The following is a 6709-nucleotide window of genomic DNA, read 5'->3' as shown; positions in this document are numbered from 1 at the left end:
ACTCAGCTTTTGAGGAGGAAAGAACTTGGCTAAGAAAGCCTTGACCAGCTTATCCCAAGAGTTCAGGCTATCCTTAGGTTGAGAGTCCAACCATATTCTAGCTCTGTCTCTCACAGCAAAAGGGAAAAGCATGAGCCTGTAGACTTTAGGATCTACTCCATTAGTCTTAACAATATCACATATCTGCAAGAATTTAGTTAAGAACTGAAAAGGATCTTCAGATGGAAGTCCATGAAACTTGCAGTTTTGCTGCATCAGAGAAACTAATTGAGGTTTCAGCTCAAAATTGTTTGCTCCAATGGCAGGAATGGAGATGCTTCTTCCATGTAAATTGGAATTAGGTGCAGTAAAGTCACCAAGCATCCTCCTTGAATTATTATTATTTTTGGCTGCCATCTCCTCTTCCTGTTCGAAAATTTCTGAAAGGTGCTTGCTGGATTGTTGTAATTTAGCTTCTCTTAGTTTCTTCTTCAGAGTCCTTTCAGGTTCTGGATCTGCTTCTACAAGAATATTCTTGTCCTTGCTCTTGCTCATATGAAAAAGAGGGACAGAAAAATAATAATAGGGATCTTTTTTACCACAATATAGTGGTCCCTGTGTGAGTAGAAGAATAAATAAATAGAATGAGATGAGAGAGAAAGAGAATTTTCGAAAATAATTTTTGAAAAAGAGTTAGTGATTTTCAAAAATAGTTTTTGAAAAAGGTTAGTAATTTTCGAGAATTAAAATAAAAAATTAAAATAATTAGTTAATTAAAAAGAAATTTTGAAAAAGAGGAAAGATATTTTCGAAAATTAGAGAGAGAGTTAGTTAGGTAGTTTTGAAAAAGATAAGAAACAAACAAAGGGTTAGTTAGTTAGTTGAAACAAATTTGAAAATCAATTTTGAAAAGATAAGAAAATAAGAAGTTAGAAAAGATATTTTAAAATCGAATTTTTGAAAAAAATATGATTTTGAAAAAGATAAGATAGAAAGATATTTTTGAAAAGATATGATTGAAATTAGTTTTGAAAAAGATTTGATTTTTAAAATCACAATTAATGACTTGATTCACAAGAAATCACAAAATATGATTCTAGAACTTAAAGTTTGAATCTTTCTTAACAAGTAAGTAACAAACTTGAAATTTTTGAATCAAAACATTAATTGATGATGTTATTTTCGAAAATTATGAGATAAAAGTAAGAAAAAGATTTTTGAAAAATATTTTTAAAATTTTCGAAAATAACTAAGAAAAATGAAAAAGATTTTGAAAAAGATAAGATTTTTAAATTGAAAATTTGATTTGACTCATAAAAACAACTAGATTTTAAAAAGTTTTGAAAAAGTCAACTTAAATTTTCGAAATTTATGAGTGAAAAAGGGAAAGATATTTTTTTGATTTTTGAATTTTTAATGATGAGAGAGAAAAACATGAAAAAGACTCAATGCATGAAAATTTTGGATCAAAACAATGAATGCATGCAAGAATACTATGAATGTCAAGATGAACACCAAGAACACTTTGAATGTCAAGATGAACATCAAGAACTTATTTTTGAAAAAATTTTAATGCAAAGAAAACATGCAAGACACCAAACTTAGAAATCTTTCATGTTTAGACTCTATGGATGCAAAAATGCATATGTAAAACAAGAAAAGATGCAAAACAAGAAAACATCAAGATCAAACAAGAAGACTTATCAAGAACAACTTGAAGATCATGAAGAACACCATGAATGCATGATTTTTTTCGAAAAATGCAAGATGAATATGCAATTGACACCAAACTTAAAATTTGACTCAAGACTCAAACAAGAAACACAAAATATTTTTGATTTTTATGATTTTATGAATTTTTTTGTATTTTTCTTTTAATTTTTTTTTCGAAAATCATTTTGAAAAAGAAAAATAAAAATAAGGATTCCAAAATTTTTAATATGAATTCCAGGAATCCTATGCTCTTTAGTCTAAAGCTCCAAACAAAGGGACATGAATGGCTTAATAGCCAGCCAAGCTTTAGTATGTAACTCAGACATGACACGCCTAACATGCCCTATCCAAAAGAATTAGACATGGCTTTACAGCCAGCCAGGCTTCAACATGCTTCATGAAACACTAGAATTCATTCTTAAAAATTCTGAAGAAAAATATATTTTTGAAAACATTTTTATTTTAAAATTTTTCGAAAACAAAGGACAAAATTTTTTTTAAAGAATTTTTTTTTTGAGAAATTTTTTTTGAAAAGAAAACAAAAAGAAAATTACCTAATCTGAGCAACAAGATGAACCGTCAGTTGTTCAAACTCGAACAATCCCCGGCAACGGCGCCAAAAACTTGGTGCACAAAATTGTGATCTCAGGTAACGGCACCAGAAACTCTGTACGCATGTCTTAATAAATTGTTTTTCATTCACAACTTCGATACAACTAACCAGCAAGTGCACTGGGTCGTCCAAGTAATAAACCTTACGTGAGTAAGGGTCGATCCCACGGAGATTGTTGGCTTGAAGCAAGCTATGGTCACCTTGTAAATCTCAGTCAGGCGGATATAAAATAGTTATGGAGTTTTCGAACATAAATAATAAATAGATAGAAAATAAGGATAGAAACACTTATGTATATCATTGGTGAGAATTTCAGATAAGTGCATAGAGATGCTTTCGTTCCTCTGAACCTCTGCTTTCCTGCTGTCTTCATCCAATCAGTCTTACTCCTTTCCATGGCTGGCTTTATGTAAGGACATCACCGTTGTCAATGGCTACTTTTAATCCTCTCTGGAAAATGGTCCGATGCGCTGTCATTGCATGGCTAATCGTCTGGAGGCATCACCCTTGCCAATGGCTGCATCCTATCCTCTCTGTGAAAATGGTCCGATGCGCTGTCACTGCATGGATAATCATCTGGAGGTTCTCGATCATACTGGAATAGGATTTACTATCCTTTTGCGTCTGTCACTACGCCCAGCACTCGCGAGTTTGAAGCTCGTCACAGTCATTCAATCCTTGAATCCTACTCGGAATACCAGAGACAAGGTTTAGACTTTCCGGATTCTCATGAATGCCGCCATCAATCTAGCTTATACCACGAAGATCCCAATATCTCGGACTCGGTCCCCTGTATTAGTAATCTAAGAGATACTCATTCAATCTGAGGTAGAACGGAAGTGGTTGTCGGGCACGCGTTCGTAGGGAATGATGATGATTATCACATTCATCACATTCAGGTTGAAGTGCGAATGAATATCTTAGAAGCGGAATAAGTTGAATTGAATAGAAAAACAGTAATACTTTGCATTAATCTTTGAGGAACAGCAGAGCTCCACACCTTAATCTATGGAGTGTAGAAACTCTACCGTTAAAAATACATAAGTGAAAGGTGCAGGCCTGGCCGAATGGCCAGCCCCCATGATCTAAGAACTAGGCGTCCAAAGATGTTCAAAAGATGTTCAAAGATGTCTAATACAATAGTAAAAAGTCCTATTTATAATAAACTAGCTACTAGGGTTTACAGAAGTAAGTAATTGATGCATAAATCCACTTCTGGGGCCCACTTGGTGTGTGCTTGGGCTGAGCTTGAATGTTACACGTGCAGAGGTCATTCTTGGAGTTGAACGCCAGTTTGTAACATATTTCTAGCGTTCAACTCTGGCTTGTGACGTGTTTCTGGCGTTTAACTCCAGACAGCAGCATAGAACTGGCGTTCAATGCCCTTTTACATCGTCTAAACTCGGCCAAAGTATGGACTATTATATATTGCTGGAAAGCCCTGGATGTCTACTTTCCAACGCAATTGGAAACGTGCCATTTTGAGTTCTGTAGCTCCAGAAAATCTACTTTGAGTGCAGAGAGGTCAGAATCCAACAACATCAGCAGTCCTTCTTCAACCTCTGAATCTGATTTTTGCTCAAGTCCCTCAATTTCAGCCAGAAAATACCTGAAATCACAGAAAAACACACAAACTCATAGTAAAGTCCAGAAATGTGAATTTAACATAAAAACTAATGAAAACATCCCTAAAAGTAACTAGATCCTACTAAAAATATACTAAAAATAATGCCAAAAAGCGTATAAATTATCCGCTCATCACCCCCCTTGCAGTAAATCTATCTCCATTGGCTTCATCAAGGATCTCCACATGTTCTAAGGAGAGAACTCTGTTGATGGTAAAAACTTTAGGTATCTGAGATGGGATGGTGGGGAGATCGGGGGGAATAGCTAGGAAGTAAGCTGAGATTACTTTATCCCCTGAAGAGAAGTCCTCTGTAGGGATCTTCTTGTTCCTCCACCTCCTTGGTACCTTCTTCTTTGTTCCTTTTGATGTTGCCTTGCTCTTTGTGACCTCCTATTCCAAGGAGATTTTGTTGCTGGTCTCATATAACTCTGGTGGTTTAGGTTCCTCCTGATTTTCCTTGAGCTGTGTCAGCTTCTGAACGCCTTGTTCATCAACCAAGGGGATTCCCAGATGTGCTGGTTGTGCTTTAGTACTTGTTTCTTCCTTCAGTATCTCACTGTGATCTTTGCTTGATTCTTTGTTCTCTTGATCTGTTTCTTGTGAGGGTTTGAAAATATTGAAGGTGAGTTGTTCGTCATGAATCCTCAAAATTAGCTCCCCTTGCTCCACATCTATAAGTGCTCTGGCTGTAGCTAGGAATGGTCTTCCCAATATGATTGGGTGGAGGTGACTCTCTTCCATGTCCAATATGACAAAGTCTGTGGGCAGGATGTATTTTCCAACCTTCACCAGCACATTTTCAACCACTCTTACTGCTTGTTTTTGAGTTTTGTCAGCCAACCTGATAACTACATTTGTGGGTATTATCTCATTGATCTGCAGCCTCTTCATAAGGGATAAAGGCATTAAGTTGATGCTTGCTCCCAGATCGCAAAGTCCTTTATCAAACATTGTTTCTCCTATCGCACAGGGGATGTGAAAACTCCCGGGGTCCTTCCTTTTTGTCGGCAACTCTGGTTGAATGAGAGCACTGCACTCCTTATTCATCACTATTGTTTGTCCTCCTTTGAGTGAGCTTTTTCTAGTCAGCAGCTCCTTCATATACTTAATGTATGAGGGCATTTGTTGGAGGGCCTTAATGAATGGTATGTTTATATGGAGAGATGCAAATATGTCAAGAAACCTTGAGTATATTCTCTTCTCTATACCACCATTGAGTAATTGGGGAAAAGGTGCATAGAGTCTTATCAGCTCCTTCTGTAAATTTTGGGTGCTTGGTGCTCCTCTTCCTGTTTCTCTGCTGATGTATCTCCAGATTGTTCTAATGGTTTGTTCGGTTCGTCCTCGGTCTCCTTATCACTTATAGTGACCATCTTGCAATCTTCCCATCTTACTTTCTTTGCTTCACCTCTCGGGTTTTTCTCTGTGTCACTTGGGAAGCTATCTGTTGGTTTGGGAATCTGCTCGGAGAGGTATCCCACTTGATATTCCAGCCTCTTGATGGTGTCTCCCTGATTTTTGATATTGGCTCGCACATCCTCCTTGAACACCTTGTTATCTTGAATCTCCTTGCATATGCCTTTAAGTAGAGTCTCAATCTTTGAGAGTCTGTCATCAGATGATGGTGGGTTGGGATTGGATGGATGAGAAGGGTTATTTTGGTTTTGGTATGGATGTGGAGAGGTGTTGTTAGGGTGGTGTTGATATGATCTCTGTATGGAATGTTGGTGAGCTGCATGGTTGTTGGGGTTGTGACATCTCTGATCTTGGCCTTGATCTTGTTGATTTCCCCACCCAAAGTTTGGGTGATTCCTCCAACCAGGGTTGTAGGTCTTGGAGTATGGATCATGTGCTTGCCTGGGTGAGTTTCCAATGTAGTTGGCTTGTTCATGCTCACCTTCTGCCTCTGCATTCACCCATTCTTGGGTTGTTAATGAGGTGGTGATTGCTGCTACTTGGTTCCTCTCCATCTTCTTGGTGAGGTCAGCCAGCTACTTGGTAATAAGCTTGTTTTGGGCCAGCAGTGCATCCACATTATTTAGCTCCATCACTCCTCTAGTGTTGCCTCTTTCAGAAGCATAGAAGTAGTCATTCTCTGCTACAGTCTCAATGACATCTATGGCCTCTTCAATGGTCTTCTTTTTGTTTAGAGATCCCCTGGATGAGTGGTCTACTGCCTTCTTTGATTCATAGGAGAGGCCTTCATAGAAATGTGTAGCTGCACCCATTCATTGAACATATCTGGTGGACACTTTCTTGTTAGGTCCTTAAACCTCTCCCATGCTTCATATAGAGTCTCACCATCCTGCTGCCTGAATGTTTGTACCTCAGCTCTCAACCTGTTGATCCGTTGAGGAGGATAAAATCTTACCAAGAACTTGTTCACCACATCTTCCCAGGTTGCTAAACTTTCCTTTGGAAAGGATTCCAGCCATTTAGATGCCTTGTCCTTGAGTGAGAAGGGAAACAGAAGTAGTCTATAGGTGTCAAGATGAACACCATTAGACTTCACAGTATCGCATATCCTCAGGAAGGTAGTTAGATGTTGATTGGGGTCTTCTTGGACACTTCCTCCGAATGAACAATTGTTTTGAACAAGGGTGATGAGTTGTGGCTTTAGTTTAAAGTTGTTGGCATGTATGGTTGGCCTTTGGATGCTACTTCCACAGTTTCCTGGGTTTGGGTTGATATAAGAGCCTAAAACTCTTCTCTCCTGTCCAGCATGATTTGCTAGACCTTCTCTGCCATGGTTGTGAGCCTCTTCTTCATGATGGTTC

General features: G+C 37.8%; 1 non-coding gene across 1 annotated transcript; it reads left to right on the top strand.

Annotated features, from left to right (window-relative positions):
* The first annotated feature begins 6166 nt into the window (after nt 1–6166).
* LOC148555410 (small nucleolar RNA R71) lies at nt 6167–6273 on the top strand. Its single transcript, XR_015887534.1, has one exon. It is a non-coding gene; the product is annotated as a small nucleolar RNA R71 (small nucleolar RNA).
* The last annotated feature ends 436 nt before the right edge of the window (nt 6274–6709 follow it).

This window comes from Arachis ipaensis, chromosome B6 (assembly GCF_059453495.1).
Source record: "Arachis ipaensis isolate K30076 ecotype BB chromosome B6, ASM5945349v1, whole genome shotgun sequence".
Lineage (NCBI taxonomy): Eukaryota > Viridiplantae > Streptophyta > Magnoliopsida > Fabales > Fabaceae > Arachis > Arachis ipaensis.
The sequence above is the reverse complement of the archived record's forward strand: the minus strand, read 5'-3'. Positions and strand labels throughout refer to the sequence as shown.